Raw genomic sequence first — 21,880 nt, 5'->3', positions numbered from 1 at the left:
TTTTATTAATGACTTAGAGGAGGGGGCTGAAGGGTGGATCAGTATATTTGCTGATGACACCAAGATTGGTGGAGTAGTGGATGAGGTGGAGGGCTGTTGTAGGCTGCAAAGAGACATAGATAGGATGCAAAGCTGGGCTGAAAAATGGCAAATGGAGTTTAACCCTGATAAATGTGAGGTGATTCATTTTGGTAGGACAAATTTAAATGTGGATTACAGGGTCAAAGGTAGGGTTCTGAAGACTGTGGAGGAACAGAGAGATCTTGGGGTCCATATCCACAGATCTCTAAAGGTTGCCAGTCAAGTGGATAGAGCTGTGAAGAAGGCCTATAGTGTGTTAGCTTTTATTAACAGGGGGTTGGAGTTTAAGAGCCGTGGGGTTATGCTGCAACTGTACAGGACCTTGGTGAGACCACATTTGGAATATTGTGTGCAGTTCTGGTCACCTCACTATAAGAAGGATGTGGAAGCGCTGGAAAGAGTGCAGAGGAGATTTACCAGGATGCTGCCTGGTTTGGAGGGTAGGTCATATGAGGAAAGGTTGAGGGAGCTCGGGCTGTTCTCTCTGGAGCGGAGGAGGCTGAGGGGAGACTTAATAGAGGTGTATAAAATGATGAAGGGGATAGATAGAGTGAACGTTCAAAGACTATTTCCTCGGGTGGATGGAGCTATTACAAGGGGGCATAACTATAGGGTTCGTGGTGGGAGATACAGGACGGATATCAGAGGTAGGTTCTTTACGCAGGGAGTGGTTGGGGTGTGGAATGGACTGCCTGCAGTGATAGTGGAGTCAGACACTTGAGAAACATTTAAGCGGTTATTGGATAGGCACATGGAGCACACCAGGATGATAGGGAGTGGGATAGCTTGATCTTGGTTTCAGATAAAGCTCGGCACAACATCGTGGGCCGAAGGGCCTGTTCTGTGCTCTACTGTTCTATGTTCTATGTTCTATCCCATTAAATCCCATGTACTCATCCAGAAGTCTCTTAAAAAACCCCAACGAGTTTGCCTCCACCACCACCGACGTCAGCCGATTCCATTCACCCACCACCCTCTGAGTGAAAAACTTACCCCTGACATCTCCTCTGTACCTACCCCCCAGCACCTTAAACCTGTGTCCTCTCGTAGCAACCATTTCAGCCCTTGGAAATAGCCTCTGAGAGTCTACCCTACCCAGACCTCTCAACATCTTGTAAACCTCTATCAGGTCACCTCTCATCCTTCGTCTCTCCAGGGAGAAGAGACCAAGCTCCCGCAACCTATCCTCATAAGGCATGCCCCCCAATCCAGGCAACATCCTTGTAAATCTCCTCTGCACCCTTTCAATGGCTTCAACATCTTTCCTGTAATGAGGTGACCAGAACTGCGCGCAATACTCCAAGTGGGGTCTCACCAGGGTCCTATAAAGCTGCAGCATTATCTCCCGACTCCTAAACTCAATTCCTCGATTAATGAAGGCCGGTACGCCGTACGCCTTCTTGACCGCATCCTCCACCTGCGAGGCCGATTTAAGAGTCCTATGGACCCGGACCCCAAGGTCCTTCTGATCCTCTACACTGCTAAGAATGGTACCCTTCATATTATACTGCTGCTTCATCCCATTGGATCTGCCAAAATGGATCACCACACACTTATCCGGGTTGAAGTCCATCTGCCACTTCTCCGCCCAGTCTTGCATTCTATCTATGTCTCGCTGCAACTTCTGACATCCCTCCAAACTATCCACAACACCACCTACCTTGGTGTCGTCAGCAAACCTACCAACCCATCCCTCCACTTCCTCATCCAGGTCATTTATGAAAATGACAAACAGCATGGGTCCCAGAACAGATCCCTGGGGCACTCCACTGGTCACTGACCTCCATGCAGAGAAAGACCCCTCCACAGCCACTCTCTGCCTTCTGCAGGCAAGCCAGTTCTGGATCCACAAGGCAACAGCCCCTTGGATCCCATGCCCTCTCACTTTCTCAAGAAGTCTTGCATGGGGGACCTTATCGAACGCCTTGCTGAAGTCCAAATAGACCACATCCACCGCTCTTCCTTCGTCAATGTGTTTGGTCACATTTTCAAAGAACTCAACCAGGCTCGTAAGGCACGACCTGCCCTTGACAAAGCCGTGCTGACTACTTTTGATCATACTAAACTTCTCTAGATGATCATAAATCCTGTCTCTCAGGATCCTCTCCATCAACTTACCAACCACTGAGGTTAGACTCACCGGTCGGTAATTTCCCGGGCTGTCCCTGTTCCCTTTCTTGAATATAGGGACCACATCTGCAATCCTCCAATCCTCCGGAACCTCTCCCGTCTCCATCGACGATGCAAAGATCATCGCCAAAGCCTCCGCAATCTCCTCCCTCGCCTCCCACAGTAACCTGGGGTACATCCCATCCGGTCCCGGCGACTTACCAACCTTGATGCCATTCAATAGTTCCAACATATCCTCTTTCTTTATGTCCACATGCTCGATCCTTTCTGTCCACCGCAAACCAGCAGTACAACCACCCAGATCCCTTTCCACCGTGAATACCGAGGTAAAGTATTCATTAAGCAGCTCCGCCATTCTAACGGTTCCGCACAAACTTTTCCCCCTTCACCTTTTAAGGGTCCTATGCCTTCACATCTCATCCTTTTACTCTTGACATATTTGTAGAAAGCCTTGGGATTCTCCTTACTCTTACCCGCCAAGGCCTTCTCATGACCCCTTCTCGCTCTCCTAATTTCCTTCTTAAGCTCCTTCCTACATCCCGTATACTCCTCTAAATCCTTAACACCTCCTAGCTCTCTGAACCTTCTGTACGCCTCTCTTTTCTTATTCACCAGGTTCATCACAACCTTCGTGCACCACGGTTCCCATACCCTACCAACACCCCCCTGTCTCATCGGAACGTTGTCATGCAGAGCTCCAGACAAACATTCCTTGAAAATCCTCCACTTTCCTTCGGTACTTTTCCCCAAGAATGCCTCCTTCCAATTTACCCATCTAATTTCCTCCCTGATGACACTATATTTCCCTTTACTCCAGAGAAACACTTTCCTAGCCTGCCTGATCCTATCTCTTTCCAATGCTATCGTGAAGGAGATAGAATTATGATCGCTATCCCCAAGATACTCACCCACCGAGAGATCCTCCACCTGTCCAGGTTCATTAGCCAGCACCAGATCAAGTACAGCCTCTCCTCTAGTAGGCTTATCCACATACTGTGTCAGGAAACTCTCCTGGACACACCTAACAAACTCCTCTCCATCCAAACCCCTAGCCCTAGGGATATTCCAATCTATGTTTGGGAAATTAAAATCTCCCATCACGACAACTCTGTTATTCCTACATCTCTCCAGGATCTGTTTCCCCATCTGCTCCTCAACATCTCTGTTACTATTGGGCGGCCTATAGAAAACACCCAGCAACGTTACCGACCCCTTCCTGTTCCTAACCTCCACCCACAGAGACTCCGTAGTCAATCCCTCCACGGCGTCCACCTTCTCTACAGCCGTGACACTATCCCTGATCAACAGTGCCACTCCCCCCCCTCTCTTGCCTCCCTCCCTGTCCTTCCTGAAACATCTAAAACCCGGCACCTGAAGCACCCAGTCCTGTCCCTGAGACATCCAAGTCTCCGTAATGGCCACCACATCACAATTCGAAGCAGCAATCCACGCTCTAAGCTCATCCACTTTATTCACTACACTCCTGGCATTAAAATAGACACATCTCAGACCTTCAGCCTGAGCACTTCCCTTCTCCATCACTCGTCTAACCTCCCTCTTACCCTGTTTACATTCCTTATCTATTTGCGAGCTAACCTCCTCGCTTTCAGTCCCCTCATTTCGATTCCCTCCCCCCAACCTTTCTAGTTTAAAGTCTCTCCAGTCGCCTTAGCCAACCTTCCCGCCAGGATATTGGTCCCCCTGGGATTCAAGTGCCACCCGTCTTTTTTAAACAGGTCACACCTGCCCCTAAAGAGGTCCCAATGATCCAAGTACCCAAATCCTTGTCCCTTGCTCCAGTCCCTCAGCCACGCATTCATTCTCCACCGATTCCTGTTCTCACTCTCCCGCGGCACAGGCAGCAATCCCGAGATTACTACCTTTGCATTCCTCTTTCTCAGCTGTCTACCTAACTCCCTATATTCTCTTTTCATGACCCCTTCCCTCTTCCTACCTATGTCAGCAGTACCTATATGCATCACGACCTTCGGCTCCTCTCCCTCCCCTTTCAGGATTTCTGGGACTCGACCAGAGACATCCCGGACCCCTGCACCAGGGAGGCAAACCACCATCCGAGAGTCCCGTCTGTGTCCGCAATAACGCCTATCTGACCCCCTCACCGTAGAGTCCCCAATTAGCACTACCCTCCTTTCCTTTCCCTTTTGCACTACTGGGCCAGGCTCAGCTCCAGAGACACTGCCACCGCTGCTTCCCCCAGGTGGGCTGTCCACCCCAGTAGTACTCAGACAGGAGTACATATTATTAAGGGGCACATCCACCGGGGTGCTCACCATCAACCGAGCTTTCTCCTTCCTCACTGTTACCCAGTTACCCTCCTCCCGCGGTCCCGGTGTGACCACCTGCCGATAGCTCCTGTCAATGACCTCCTCACTATCCCTAACCCGGCGAAGGTCCTCGAGCTGCAATTCCAGTTCCCTAACATGGTCCCTTAGGAACCGCAGCTCAACACACCCAGCACAGATATGGTCGTCCGGAAGGCTAGGCGCCTCCAGGACCTCCCACATCCTACATTGGGAACAACATACTGGCCTCACACTCATAATTGCCCCTTTAAACACACAGGGAAAAAAAAAGTGAATGAAAATTTTAAACTTACCTTTCCTCCTCCTGTTTTCTCCAAAGCCCTGCTCTCACTGGGTCTTTTTTCTTAGGTTAGAGGAGGAGGGAGGGTGGGATACTCTACAAGTGTAGAGTATCGGGATTCCTCTCTGTTCCAATTTATTGGGGAAAAAAAAATCTCTCTCTCCCAGACCTCCCTGCGCGACCACTTCCGGGTTTAGCTATTTTTAAAGAAAAAACCCGCGAAAAAGTAAGTTAAAAAATAACAGCGCTTACCCGCAGCACTCCTCTCGCGAATCTCTCCCTCTCTGCTGCACTTCCAAGACGCAATGAGGATAACAGAGGATAACAAAGAGAGAAATAAGGAAGGAGAGGATCAAATATGAAGGTAGGCTCGCCAGTAACATTAGGAATGATAGTAAAAGTTTCTTTAAATACATTAAAAACAAACGGGAGGCAAAAGTAGACATTGGGCCGCTCCAAAATGACGCTGGTAATCTAGTGATGGGAGACAAGGAAATAGCTGAGGAACTTAATAAGTACTTTGCGTCAGTCTTCACAGTAGAAGACATGAGTAATATCCCAACAATTCAGGAAAGTCAGGGGGCAGAGTTGAATATGGTTGCCATCACGAAGGAGAAAGTGCTAGAGAAACTCAAAGGTCTGGAAATTGATAAATCTCCGGGCCCAGATGGGCTACATCCTAGAGTTCTAAAGGAGATAGCTGAAGAAATAGTGGAGGCGTTAGTCATGATCTTTCAAAAGTCACTGGAGTCAGGGAAAGTCCCAGAGGATTGGAAAATCGCTGTTGTAACCCCACTGTTCAAGAAGGGAACAAGAAAAAAGATGGAAAATTATAGGCCAATTAGCCTAACCTCAGTTGTTGGCAAAATTCTAGAATCCATCGTTAAGGATGAGATTTCTAAATTCTTGGAAGTGCAGGGTCGGATTAAGACAAGTCAGCTTGGATTTAGTAAGGGGAGGTCGTGCCTGACAAACCTGTTAGAGTTCTTTGAAGAGATAACAAATAGGTGAGACCAAGGAGAGCCAATGGATGTTATCTATCTTGACTTCCAAAAGGCCTTTGACAAGGTGCCTCACGGGAGACTGCTGAGTAAAATAAGGGCCCATGGTATTCGAGGCAAGGTACTAACATGGATTGACGATTGGCTGTCAGACAGAAGGCAGAGAGTTGGGATAAAAGGTTCTTTCTCAGAATGGCAACCGGTGACAAGTGGTGTCCCGCAGGGTTCAGTGTTGGGGCCACAGCTGTTCTCTTTATATATTAACGATCTAGATGACGGGACTGGGAGCATTCTGGCCAGGTTTGCCGATGATACAAAGATAGGTGGAGGGGCAGGTAGTATTGAGGAGGTGGGGAGGCTGCAGAAAGATTTAGACAGTTTAGGAGAGTGGTCCAAGAAGTGGCTGATGAAATTCAACGTGGGCAAGTGCGAGGTCGTACACTTTGGAAAAAAGAATAGAGGCATGGACTATTTTCTAAACGGTGACAAAATTCATCATGCTCAAGTGCAAAGGGACTTCGGAGAACTAGTCCAGGATTCTCGAAAGGTAAACTTGCAGGTTGAGTCCGTAATTAAGAAAGCAAATGTAATGTTGTCATTTATCTCAAGAGGCTTGGAATACAAAAGCAGGGATGTACTTCTGAGGCTTTATAAAGCACTGGTTAGGCCCCATGTGGAGTACTGTGAGCAATCTTGGGCCCCACACCTCAGGAAGGACATACTGGCACTGGAGCGGGTCCAGCGGAGATTCACACGGATGATCCCAGGAATGGTAGGCCTGACATACGATGAACGTCTGAGGATCGTGGGATTATATTCATTGGAGTTGAGGAGGTTGAGGGGAGATCTGATAGAAACTTACAAGATAATGAACGGCTTAGATAGGGACGTAGGGAAGTTGTTTCCATTAACAGGGGAGACGAGGACCCGGGGGCACAGCCTTAGAATAAAAGGGAGTCACTTTAGAACAGAGATGAGGAGAAATTTCTTCAGCCAGAGAGTGGTGGGTCTGTGGAATTCATTACCACAGAGGGCGGTGGAGGCCGAGACCTTGAGCGTCTTCAAGACAGAAATTGATAAATTCTTGATTTCTCGAGGAATTAAGGGCTATGGGGAGGGAGCGGGTAAATGGAGTTGAAATCAACCATGATTGAATGGTGGAGTGGACTCGATGGGCCGAATGGCCTTACTTCCGCTCCTATGCCTTATGGTCTTATGGTCTTATGGAATGTTAGAGACTATTGTTCTAAGATTCTGATCCATTATTTGTACATTGCAGTCTATTGTTCTCAGATGCTGATCCAGTATTAGAACATGACAGTGTATTTTTCTCGGATTCTATTCTGTATTGTAACATTACAGCCTATAGTTCTCAGATTCTGATCAATTATTGGAACATTACAGTCTACTGTTCTCAGGTTCTGATCCAGTATTGTAACATTACAGTGTATTGTTCTTCGAATGCTATCCATTATTGGAACATCCCGGTCCATTGTTTCCAGCTTCTCATCCATTATTGGAACATCCCAGTCTACTGTTCACAGATTCTGATCCATAATGGAACATTGCAGTCTATTGTTCTCAGATTCTAATCCAGTATTGGATCATTACAGCGTATTGTTCTCAGATTCCGATCCAGTATTGGAACATTGCAGTCTATTCTTCTCAGGTTCTGAACCAGTATTGGAACATTACTGTCTATTGTTCTCAGATTCATATCCATTATTGGACCATTGCAGTCTATTGTTCTCAGATTTTGATCCAGTATTGGAACAATACAGTGTATTGTTCTCAGATTCTGATCCATTATTGTAACATCCCTTTCCATTGTTCCCAGACTCTGAACCAGGATTGGAACATTGCAGTCTATTGTTCTCAGAATTTGAGCCAGTATTCGAACATTGAAGTCTATTGTTCTCAGATTCTGATCAATGATTGGAACATTACAGCCCATTGTTCTCAGAGTCCGATCCAGTATTCGAACTTTGCAGTGTATTGTTCTCAGATTCTGATCCAGTACTGGAACATTACAATCTCTTTTTCACAGAAACTGATCCATTATTGGAAATTTGCAGTCTGTTTTTTTCTCAGAGTCTGAACCAGTATTGGAACATTACAACCGCTTGTTCCCAGAGTCCGATCCAGTATTCAAACATTGCAGTCTATTGTCCTCAGATTCTGATCCAGTATTGGAACATTGCAGTCTCTTTTCCTCAGATTCTGATGCAGGATTGAAACTTTGCAGTCTATTGATCTCAGATTCTGATCCATTATTGGAACATTGCAGTCTATTGTTCTCAGAATGTGATCCATTATTGGAACATCCCGGTCTATTGTTCCCAGATACTGATCCAGTACTGGAACATTGCAGTCTCTTGCTCTCAGCTTCTGATCCAGTTTAGGAATATTATATTCTATTGTTCTCAGATTCTGATCCAGTATTGTAACATCCCGGTCATTTGTTCCCAGATTCTAATCCGTATTGGAACATTACAGCCTATAGTTCTCAGACTCTGATCCATTATTGGAACATTGCAGTCTACTGTTCTTAGGTTCTGAACCAGTATTGGAACATTACAGTGTATGGTTCTTAGATTCCAATCCATTATTGGAACATCCCGGTCCATTGTTTCCAACTTCTGATCCATGTTCTGCCGGCGGCATGGTAGCACAGTGGTTAGCACTGCTGCTTCACAGCTCCAGGGACCTGAGTTCGAATCCCGGCTTGGCTCACTGTCTGTATGGAGTTTGCACATTCTCCTCGTGTCTGCGTGGGTTTCCTCCGGGTGCTCCGCTTTCCTCCCCCAGTCCAAAGATGCTCGGGTTAGGTTGATTGGCCATGCTAAAAATTGCCCTTAGTGTCCTGAGATGCGTAGGTTGGAGGGATTAGTGGGTAGATATGGGGGTAGGGCCTGGGTGGGATTGTGGTCGGTGCAGACTCGATGGGCCGAATGGCCTCTTTCTGTACTGTAGGGTTTCTATGATTATTGGAACATTCCAGTCTATTGTTCTCAGATTCTGATCCATTTTTAGAAAATTGCAGTCTATTTGTTTCAGATTCTGATCCAGTATTGGAACATTGCAGTCTGTTGATTTCAAATTCTAATCCTGTATTGGAACATTAAAGTCTATTTGTCTCAGATTCTGATCCAGTATTGGAACATTGCAGTCTATTGTTCGTAGATTCTGATCAATTATTGGAACATTACAACCTATTGTTCTCAGATTCTGATCCCGTATTGGAACTTTACAGAGTATTGTTCTCGGATTATGATCCTTTATTGGAACATTACAGTCCATTGTTCTCAGATTCTGATCCGTTATTGGAACATTGCAGTCTGTTGTTCTCAAATTCTGATCCAGTATTGGAATATTACAGAGTATTGTTCTCAGATTATGATCCATTTTGGAACATTGCAGTCCATTGTTCTCAGATTCTGATCCAGTGTTGGAACATTTCAGTCTATTGCTCTCAGATTCTGATCCATAATTAGAACATTACAGCCTACTGTTCTCAGATTCTGATCCAGTATTGGAATATTACAGAGCATTGTTCTCAGATTCTGATCCAGTGTTGGAACATTTCAGTCTATTGTTCTCAGATTCTGGTCCAGTATTGGAACATTTCAGTCTGTTGTTCTCAGATTCTGGTCCATAATAAGAACATTACAGCCTATTGTTCTCAGATTCTGATCCAGTATTGGAACATTCCGGTCCATTGTTCCCACATTCTGATCCAGTATTGGAACATTGCAGTCTCTTGTTCTCAGATTCTGATCCAGTTTTGAAACATTGCCGTTTATTGATCTGAGATTCCGATTCATGATTGGAATGTTAGAGACTATTGTTCTAAGATTCTGATCCATTATTTGAACATTGCAGTCTATTGTTCTCAGATTCTGATCCAGTAATAGAACATGACAGTGTATTTTTCTCAGATTCTAATCCGTATTGGAACATTACAGCCTATAGTACTCAAGTCCTGATCAATTATTGAAACATTGCAGTCTGCTGTTCTCAGGTTCTGATCCAGTATTCGAACATTACAGTCTATTGTTCTTCGAATCCTATCTATTATTGGAACATCCCAGTGTGTTGTTCTCAGATTCTGATCCAGTGTTGAACAGTGCAGTCTATTGTTTTCGGATTCTGTTCAATTATTCTAACATTGCACTCTCCTGTTCTCAGATTATGATCCTTTATTGGAACAGTACAGTCTATTGCTCTCAGATTCTGATCCATTATTGAAACTTTGCAGTCGATTGATCTCAGTTTCTGATCCATTATTGGAACATTACAGTCTATTGTTCAGATTCTGATCAATGATTGGAACATTGCAGTCGATTGTTTTCAGATTCTGTTCAATTATTCTAACATTGCCGTCTATTGTTCTCAGGTTCTCCTCCAGTATTGGAACGTTACGGCCGATTGATCTCAGATTCTGATCCATCATTGTAAAATCCTGGTCAATTGTTCTAAGATTCTGATCCAGTGTTCGAAAATTCCAGTCTATTGTTCAGATTCTGATCAATGATTGGAACATTACATTCTGTTGTTCTCAAATTCTGATCCTTTATTGGAACATTGTAATCTCTTTTTCTCAGGTTCCGATCCAGTATTGGAACAATACAGTCTATTGTTCAGAATCTGATCAATGAGTGGAACATTACAGTCTTTGTTGTTCTCAGATTCTGATCCTTTATTGGAACATTACAGTCTACTGTTCTCAGGTTCTGATCCAGGATTGGAACATTACGGTTTATTGTTCATAGATTCTGATCCATTATTGGAAAATTGCAGTCTATTATTCTCAGAGTCCGATCCATTATTCGAACATTGCAGTGTATTGTTCTCAGATTCTGATCTTGCATTGGAACATTACAGTCTAATGATCTCAGATTCTGATCCATCATTGTAATATCCCGGTTCATTGTTCTCAGATTCTGATCCAGTATTGGAACATTTCAGTCTATTGTTTAGATTCTGATCAATGATTGAAAGATTACAGTGTTGTTCTCAAATTCTGATCCTTTATTGGAACATTACAGTCTATTGTTCTCAGATTCTGATCCAGTATTGGAAAATTACAGTCTATTCTTTTCAGATTCTGATCCAGTATTGGACCATTGCAATCTATTGTTCCCAGATTCTGATTCATAATGGACGATTACAGTGTATTGTTCTCAGATTCTGATCCAGTATTGGAACATTGCAGTCTATTTTTCTCAGATTCTGATCCATTATAGGAGCAGCCCGGACCATTGTTCCCACATTCTGGTCCATTATTGGAACATTGCAGTCTACTATTCTCAGATTCTGTTCAATATTCTAACATTGCGGTCTATTGTTCTCAGATTCTGCTCCAGTATTGGAACAAACCGGACCATTGTTCCCACATTCTGATCCAGTATTGGAACACGCAGTTTCTTTTTCTCAGATTCTGCTGCATTAATGGAACATCCGTTTCTATTGTTCCCAGACTCTGATTCGGTATTGGAAATTTAAAGTCTATTGTTCTCAGATTCCAATCCAGTATTGGAACATTACAGTCTATTGTTCTCAGATTCTGATCCATTATTGGAACATTGCAGTCTATTGTTCTCAGATGGTGATCCTTTATTGGAACATTACAGTCGATTGTTCTCAGATTCTGATCCAGCATTGCAACATTACAGTATATTGGTCTCAGATTCGGATCCATTATTGGAACATCCCTTTCCATTGTTCCCAAACTCTGAACCAGAATTGGAACATTACAGTCTAATATTCACCGTTTCTGATCCAGTATTGGAACATTGCAGTCTCTTGTTCTCAGAATCTGAACCAGTATGGGAACATTACAATCTATTGTTCTCAGATTCTGCTCAGTGATTGGAACATTACAGTCTATTGTTCTCAGATTCAGATCACTTATTGGAATATTACAGTCTGTTGTTCTGAAATTCTGATCCAGTATTGGAACATCCCAGTCTATTGTTCTCAGATTCTGATCCATTATTGGAACATTGCAGCCTATTGTTCTCAGACTCTGATCCAGTATTGGAACAGCGCAATGTATTGTTCTCGGATTCTGATCCATTATTGGGAAATTGCACACTATTTTCTCACAGTGTGAACCAGGATTGGAACATTGGCCATAGGAGACAGAGGGTAGTGTTCGAAGGGTCCTTTTCCGGCTGGAGGTCTGTGACCAGTGGTGTTCCGCAGGGCTCTGTACTGGGACCTCTGCTATTTGTGATATATATAAATGATTTGGAAGAAGGTGTAACTGGTGTAATCTGCAAGTTTGCGGATGACACGAAGGTGGCTGGACTTGCGGATAGCGAAGAGCATTGTCGGGCAATACAGCAGGATATAGATAGGCTGGAAAATTGGGCGGAGAGGTGGCAGATGGAGTTTAATCCGGATAAATGCGAAGTGATGCATTTTGGAAGAAATAATGTAGGGAGGAGTTATACAATAAATGACAGTCAACAGGAGTATAGAAACACAGAGGGACCTAGGTGTGCAAGTCCACAATTCCTTGAAGGTGGCAACACAGTTGGAGAAGGTGGTGAAGAAGGTATATGGTATGCTTGCCTTTATAGGACGGTGTATAGAATATAAAAGCTGGAGTGTGATGATGCAGCTGTATAGAACGCTGGTTAGGCCACATTTGGAGTACAGCGTCCAGTTCTGGTCGCCGCACTACCAGAACGACGTGGAGGCGTTAGAGAGAGTGCAGAGAAGGTTTACCAGGATGTTGCCTGGTATGGAGGGTCTGAGCTATGAGGAGAGATTGTGTAAACTGGGGTTGTTCTCCCTGGAAAGACGGAGAATGAGGGGAAATCTAATAGAGGTGTAGAAGATTATGAAGGGGATAGATAGGGTGAACGGTGGGAAGCTTTTTCCCAGATCAGAAGTGGCGTTCACGAGGGGTCACGGGCTCAAGGTGAGAGGGGCGAAGTACAACTCAGATATTAGAGAGATGTTTTTTACACAGAGTGTGGTGGGGGCCTGGAATGCGCTGCCAAGTAGGGTGGTGGAGGCAGGCATGCTGACATCATTTAAGACGTACCTGGATAGTCACATGAGCAGCCTGGGAATGGAGGGATACAAACGATTGGTCTAGTTGGACCAAGGAGCGGCACAGGCTTGGAGGGCCGAAGGGCCTGTTTCCTGTGCTGTACTGTTCTTTGTTCTTTGTATTACAGCCGATTGTTCTCAGAGTTCGATCCAGTATTCGAACATTGCAGTCGATTGTTCTCAGATTCTGATCCAGTATTGGATCAGAATAGTCGACTGATTTCAGATTCGGATCCGTCATTGCCACATCCTGGTCCCGTGTTCCCAGATTCAGATGAATTATTGGAACATTACAGTGTGTTGTTCTCAGATTATGATGCTTTATTGAAACATTACAATCTATTATTCTCAGATTCTCATCCAGTATTGAAACTTTGCTGTCTATTGATCTCAGATTCTGATCCATTATTGGAACATTGCAGTTTATTGTTCTCAGATTCTGATCCAGTATTGGAACATGACAATCTATTGCTCTCAGATTCTGATCCAGTGTTGGAATATTACATTCTATTGTTCACAGGTTCGGATCCAGTATTGAGCCCTGTCTATTGTTCCCACTTTCTAATCCATTATTTGAAGATTACAACTTTTGGTTCTCCGATTCTGATCCATTATTGGAACATTGCAGTCTATTGTTTTCAGATTCTGATCCAGTATTGAAACATTGTAGCCTATTTATCTCAGATTCTGATCCATTATTGGAACATCCCGGTCTATTGTTCCCAGATTCTGATCCAATATTGGAACTTTGCAGTGTCTTGTTCTCAGATTCTGATCCAGGATTGGACCATTGCAGTCTATTGTTCTCAGATTCTGATCCAGGATTGGACCATTGCAGTGTATTGTTCTCAGATTCTGATCCATTAATGGAACATCCATTTCTATTGTTCGCAGATTCTGATACATTATTGGAACATTACAGTCTGTTGTTCTCAGATTCTGATCCAGTATTGGAATCCAGTATTCAATCCAGTATTGGAACATTGCAGTCTATTTCTCTCAGATTCTGACCCATTATAGGAACAACCCCGGACCGTTGTTCACACATTGTGATTCAGAATTGAAACTTTGCAGAATTTGAGAACAACAGACTGTAATGTTCCAATAATTGATCTGAATCTGAGAACAAATGAGTGCAATGTTCTAATACAGGCTCAGATTCTGAGAACAGTAAACTGTAATGTTCCAATACTGGATCAGAATCTGAGAGTATTCGATTTCAATGTTCAAATACTGGAACAGAATCGGAGAATATTAGACTGTAATGTTCCAATTCTGGTTCAGAGTCTGGGAACAATGGAAAGGGATGTTCCAATAATCGATCAGAATCTGAGAACAATAGACTACAATTTTCCAGTAATGGATCAGAATCTGAGAACAATCGACTGTAATGTTCCAATAAAGGATCATAATCTGAGAACAATAGACTGCAATGTTCCTATACTGGATCAGAATCTGAAAACAATAGACTATAATTTTCCAATACTGGTTCAGAATCTGAGACAAATGGACTGCAATTTTCCAATAATGGAACAGAATCTGAGAATAACAGACCGTAATGTTCCAATAATGGATCACAATCTGGGAACAATAGGCTGTTATGTTCCAATAATGGATCAGAATCTGGAAACAATGGACAGGGATGTTCCAATAATGGATAGGATTCTAAGAACAATACACTGTAATGTTCCAATACTGAATATGAAACTGAGAACAATAGACCGCAATGTTCCAATAATTTATCAGAATCTGAGAACGAGAGGTTTTAATGTTCCAATACAGATTAGAATCTGGGAACACTAGACTATAATGTTCCAATAATGAATCAGAATCTGAGAACATTAGACTGTAATGTTTCAATACTGCGTCAGAATCTGAAATCAATAGACTGCAATGTTCCAATAATGAATCAGAAGCTGTGAAAAATACACTCTCATATTTACTTTATCGGAACCTGAGATCAATAGACTGCAAAGTTGCAATACTGGATCAGAATCTGGGAACAATAGACCGGGATGTTCCAATAATTGATCAGAATCTCAAAACTATAGGCTGTAATTTTCCAATACTGGATTAGAATTTGGGAACAATGGACCAGGGTTTTACAATACTGGATCAGAATCTGAGAAAAATAGACTGCAATGTTCCAATACTGGATCAGAATCTGAGAACAGTCGGCTGCAATGTTCCAATAATGGATCAGAATCTGAAAAATATAGGCTGTAATATTCCAATACTGGATTAGAATCTGGGAACAAGAGACCGGGATTTTACAATACTGGATCAGAATCTGAGAAAAATAGACTGTCATGTTCCAATAGTGGATCAGAATCTGAGAACAATACACTGCAATGTTCGAATAATGGATCGGACTCTGAGAACAATAGGCTGCAATGTTCAAATACTGGTTCAGAATCTGAGAAAAATAGACTGCAATTTTCCAATAATGGACCAGACTTTATGAACAATAGACTGTAATGTTCCAACACTGGTTCATAATCTGAGAACAATACACTGCAACGTTCAAATAATCGATTGGACTCTGAGAACAAGAGGCTGTAATGTTCCAATCCTGCTTCAGAACTTGAGAGAAATAGACTGCAATTTTCAAATAATGGATCAGAATCTGAGAACAAAAGACTGTCACGTTCCAATACTGGATCAGAATTTGAGAACAACAGACCGTAATGTTCCAATAATGGAAAATAATTTGAGAACAACACTGTAATGTTCCAATGATTGATCAGAATCTAAACAATAGACTGAAATGTTCCAATACTGGTTCAGAATCTGAGTAAAATAGACTGCAAAGCTCCAATACTGGATCAGAATGTGGGAACCATGGTCCGGGTTGTTCCTATAATGGATTAGAATCTGAGAAAAATAGAATCTGTGATCAATGGACTGTAATATTCCAATACTGGATCAGAATCTGAGAAGAATAGACTGCAATGTTCCAATAATGGATCAGAATCTGAGAAAAAGAGACTGTAATGTTCCAATAAAGGATTATAATCTGAGAACAATGGAATGCAATGTTCCAATACTGGATCAGAATTTGAGAACAACAGATTGTAATGTTCCAATCATTGATCAGAAACTGAGAACAATAGACTGCAATGTTCAAATAATGGACCAGAATGAGGGCTGTTCCTATAATGGATCAGCATCTGAGAAAAATAGACTGCAATGTTCCAATACTTGATGAGAATCTGATAAGAATAGACTGTAATGTTCCAATGCTGGAACAGAATCTGAGAACAATACACTGTAATGTTCCATTATGGATCAGAATCTGGGAACAATAGATTGCAATGTTACAACACTGGACCAGAATCTGAAAACAATAGACTGTAATTTTCCAATACTGGTTCAGAATCTGAGATAAAAAGACTGTCATGTTCCAATAATGGATCAGAAGCTGGAAACAATGGCCCGGGATGTTCCAATAATGGATAAGATTCTAAGAACAATAGACTGTAATGTTCTAATACTGGACCAGAACCTGAGAACAATAGACTGCAATGTTCCAATAATTGTTCAGAATATGAGAACTATAGGCTGTAATGTTCCAACACTGGATTAGAATCTGAGAAAAACACACTCTCATGTTCCAATAATCGTTCAGAATCTGAGAACAATAGACTGTAATGTTCCAATACTAGATCAGAATCTGGGAACAATGGACCAGGATTTTCCAATAATGTATCATATTTGGAGAACAATACACTGTAGTGTTGAATTACTGGATCAGAGTCTGAGAACAATAGACTGCAATATTCCAATAATGGATCAGAAACTGAGAACTATAGTCTGTAATGTCCCAATACGGATTAGAATCTGGGAACAATTGACCGGGATGTTACAATAATGGATCTGAATCTGAGAACAATAGAATGTAATATTCCAACACTGGATCAGAATCTGAGAACAATAGACTCTATTGTTCCAGTACTGGATCAGAATCTGAGAACAATGGACCGGGATATTACAATGATGGGTCAGAATCTGAGAACAATAGACTCTATTGTTCCAATACTGGATCAGAATCTGAGAACAATAGACCGGAATGTCAGAATAATTGAAAAGAATCTGAGAATAGTAGACTGCATTGTTCCAATAATGGACCAGAATGAGGGAACAATGGTCCGGGCTGTTCCTATAATGGATCCGAATCTGAGAAAAATAGACTGCAATGTTCCAATACTGGATCAGAATATGAGAACAATACAGTGCAATGTTCCATTATGGATCAGAATCTGGGAACAATAGATTACAATGGTCCAATACTGGATCGGCATCTGAGAACAATAGACTGTAATTTTCCAATACTGGTTCAGAATCTGAGATAAATAGACTGTCATGTTCCAATAATGGATCAGAAGCTGGAAACAATGGCCCGGGTTGTTCCAATAATGGATAAGATTCTAAGAACAATAAACGGTAATGTTCCAATAAAGGTTCAGAATTTGAGAACAGCAGACTCTGATGTTCCCATCGTTGATCAGAATCTGAACAATAGGCCGTAATGTTCCAATACTGCATCAGAATCGGAGAACAATAGACTCTATTGTTCCAGTACTGGATCAGAATCTGAGAACAATGGACCGGGATATTACAATGATGGATCAGAATCTGAGATCAACAGGCTGGAATGTTCCAATACTGGATCAGAGTCTGAGAACAATATTTTGCAATGTTCGAATACTGGATCGGACTCTGGGAACAATACGCTGTAATGTTCCAATACTGGTTCAGACTCTGAGAAAAAAACAGACTGCAAATTAAAATTTCCAATAATGGATCAGTATCTGTGAACAATAGTTTGTAATGTTCCAATGCTCCATCAGAATCTGAGAACAATACACTGCAAAGTTCGAATACTGGATCGGACTCAGAGAACAATAGGCTGTAATGTTCCAATCATTGATCAGAATCTGGGAATAGTAGACTTCAATGTTCCAATACTGGATCAGAATCTGAGAACAGTGGACCGGGATATTACAATGATGGATCAGAATCTGAGCTCAATAGACAGTCATGTTCCAATACTGGAGCAGAATTTGAGAACAATAGACTCCAATGTTCCAACCGTTGATCAGAATCTGAACAATAGACTGTAATGTTCCAATACTGGATCAGAATCTGAGAACAGTGCACCTGGATATTGCAATGATGGATCAGACTGTAATGTTCCAATACTGGATCAGAATCTGAGAACAATAGACTGCAATGTTCCAATACTGGGCCAGAATCGGAGAATATTAGACTGTAATGTTCCAATACTGGTTCAGTGTCTGGGAACAATGGAAAGGGTTTTTCCAATAATGAATGAGAAACTGAGAACAATACACTAGTGTTCCAATAATGGATGACAATGTGGGAACAATGGACCGGGATGCTCTAATAATGGATCAGATTATGAGAACAATAGACTGCAATGTTCGAATAATGGATCAGAATCAGGGAAACATCGACTGCAATTTTCCAATAATGGATCAGAATCCGAGAACAATAGACTATCATGTTCCAATAATGGATGGCAATGTCGGAAAAATGGACCGAGATGTTCTAATAAAGGATCAGAATCTGAGAACAATCGACTGCAATGTTTCAATACTGGATCAGATTCTGAGGGCAATAGACTGTAAAGTCACAGACCTCCAGCCGGAAAAAGACTCTTCGACTGCTACCCTCTGTCTCCTGTGGCCAAGATGTGGAGATGCTGGCGTTGGACTGGGGTAAAAACAGTAAGAAGTTTAACAACACCAGGTTAAAGTCCAACAGGTTTATTTGGTAGCAAAAGCCACAAACGCTTTCGAAGCCCTCACCCGAGGAAGGGGCTTGGAGCTCCGAAAGCTTGTGTGGCTTTTCCTGCCAAATAAACTGTTGGACTTTAACCTGGTGTTATTAAACTTCTTCCTGTGGCCAAGCCAGTTCTCTACCCATCTAGCCTCCTCTCCTTGTATCCCATGAGCCTTAACCTTCTTAACCAACCTGCCATGAGGGACTTTGTCAAATGCCTTACTGAAATCCGTATAGACGACATCCACAGCCCTTCCTTCGTCAACTGTTTTTGTCACTTCCTCAAAAAACTCCACCAATTTTGTAAGGCACGACCTCCCTCTTACAAATACTGGATCAGAATCTGAGAACAATGGACTGTAAAGTTGCACTAAAGGACATAATCTGAGTAAGATAGACTGCAATGTTCGAATAATGGATCGGACTCTGAGAACAATAGGTTGTAATGTTCCAATCCTGGTTCGAAATCTGGGAACAATAGACTGCAATTTTCCTATAATGGATCAGAATCTGAGAACAGTCGACTGTAATGTTCTAATTCTGGATTAGAATTTGAGATCAAAAGACTGCAATGTTCCAATACTGGATCAGAAACTGAGAGCAATAGACTGCAATGTTCCAATACTGGATCAGAATCTGAGAACAATAGACTGTAAAGTTCCAAATACTGGATCAGAGTCTGGGAATAATATCAATGGATGTTCCATTAATGGATCAGAATCTGAGAACAATACACTGTACTGTTCCATTATGAATCAGAATCTGGGAACAATAGACTGAAATTTTCCAACACTGGTTCAGAATCTGAGACAAATAGACTGGAATGTTCCAATAATGGATCAGAAGTTGGAAACATTGGACCGGGATGTTCCAATAATGGATAAGATTCCAAGATCCATACACTGCAATGTTCCAATACTGGTTCAGAACCTGAGAACAATAGACTGCAATGTTCCATTAATTGATCAGAATCTGAGAACTATAAGCTGTAATGTTCCAATACGGATTAGAATCTGGGAACAAATGACTGGGATGTTACAATCATGGGTCAGAATCTGAGAACAATAGAATGTAATGTTCCAAAACTGCATCAGAATCTGAGAACATTAGACTTCAATGTTCCAGTACTGGATCAGAATCTGAGAACAATAGACCGGGATGTTCCAATAATGGATCAGATTCTGAGAACTAAAGGTTGTAATGTTACAATGCTGGATCAGAGTCAGGGAACAATGGACCGGGATGGTCCAATACTGAAGCAGAATCTGACAACAATACACTGTTATGTTCCAATACAGGATCAGAATCAGAGAACAATAGACTGGAATGTTCCAATACTGGATCAGGATCTGGGAAGAATAGAACGGGATGTTACAATACTGGATCAGAATCTGACAACAATAGACTGGAATGTTAGAACATAAGAACATAAGAAATAGGAGCAGGAGTAGGCCATCCAGCCCCTCAAGCCTGCTCCGCCATTCAATAAGATCATGGCTGATCTGATAGTGGGTTCAGTGCCACTTACCCGCCCGCTCCCCATAACGCTTAATTCCCTTAATGGTTAAAAATTTATCTATCTGTGACTTAAACACATTTAAGGAGGTAGCCACGACTGCTTCATTGGGCAGAGAATTCCAAAGATTCACTCCGCTCTGGGAGAAGAAGTTCCTCCTCAACTCTGTTCTAAATTGACTCCCCCATATTTTGAGGCTATGCCCCCTAGTTCTTGTTTACATTGTAAGTGGAAATAACCTCGCTTCTACTACCCTGTCTAGCCCCTTCATTATCTTTTATGTATCTATAAGATCTCCCCTCAACCTTCTCAACTCCAATGAGTACAGGCCCAGTCTACTCAAACTCTCCTCATAAGCTGACCCCCTCATCTCCGGAATCGACCTGGTGAACCTTCTCTGTCCCGCCTCCAAAGCTAATATATCCTTTCTTAAATAAGGGGACCAAAACTGTACACAGTACTGTACGTGCAGCCTCTCCAGTACCCTGTACTGCTGCAGCATGACCTCCCTGCTTTTATACTCCATCCCTCTCACGATAAAGGCCAACATTCCATTTGCCTTCTTGATCACCTGCTGCACCTGCAAACTGAGTTTTTGTGATTCATGCACAAGGACCCCCAGGTCCCTCTGCACAGTAGCATGTTGTAATTTTACACTGTTTAAATAAGAGTCCATTTTACTATTATTCCTTCCAAAGTGGATAACCTCACACTTACCAACGTTATCCTCCATCTGCCAGATCCTTGCCCAATGACTTAGCCGACCCAAATCTCTCTGCAGACTCTCTGTGTCCTCCACGCAATTTGCTTTCCCACTCACCTTTGTATCATCCGCAAACTTTGTTACCCGACACTCGCTCCCCTCCTCCAGATCGTCTCTGTATATGGTAAATCGTTGAGGCCCCAGCACCGATCCCTGCGGCACGCTACTCGTCACTGATTGCCAACCGGAAAAGCACCCATTTATTCCGACTCTCTGCTTTCTGTTCGATAGCCAATCCTCAATCCACGCTAACACTTTACCCCCAACTCCGTGTACCTTTATCTTATGCAGCAACCTTTTGTGAGGCACCTTATCGAAAGCCTTCAGGAAATCTATTTACACAACATCCACCGGTTCCCCTCTGTCAACTGCACTCGTCGTATCCTCAAAAAATTCCAGTAAATTAGTCAAACATGGCTTTCCCTTCAAGAATCCATGCTGCGTCTGCTTGATTGAACCATTCTTTTCCAGGTGTCCTGTTATTTCTTCCTTAATGATAGATTCCAGCATTTTCCCAACTACGGATGTTAAGCTAACCGGCCTGTAGTTACCTGCCTTTTGTCTACCTCCTTTTTTAAACAGTGGCGTTACATTAGCTGTTTTCCAATCAGCTGGCACCTCCCCAGAGTCCAGTGAATTTTGAAAAATTACAACTAATGAATTTGCTATTACTTCTGCCGTTTCTTTTAGTGCCCTGGGATGCATTCCATCCGGACCAGGGGACTTGTCTACCTTTAGTCCCATTAGCCTACCCAGCACTACCTCTTTAGTAATAGTGATTGTTTTAAGGTCCTCAACCCCGACCGTCTTGAGTAAGGGCAGAAGTTGTTTTTTGTAGTTTAGTTCGGGCTTCATGATCGGCAGAGGTTTGGAGGGCCGAAGGGCCTGTTCCTGTGCTGTACTTTCCTTTGTTCT

The sequence above is a fragment of the Mustelus asterias genome, unplaced genomic scaffold (genome assembly GCF_964213995.1).
Source record: "Mustelus asterias unplaced genomic scaffold, sMusAst1.hap1.1 HAP1_SCAFFOLD_813, whole genome shotgun sequence".
Taxonomy (NCBI): Eukaryota; Metazoa; Chordata; class Chondrichthyes; order Carcharhiniformes; family Triakidae; genus Mustelus; species Mustelus asterias.
This window is presented reverse-complemented; position numbering follows the sequence as displayed.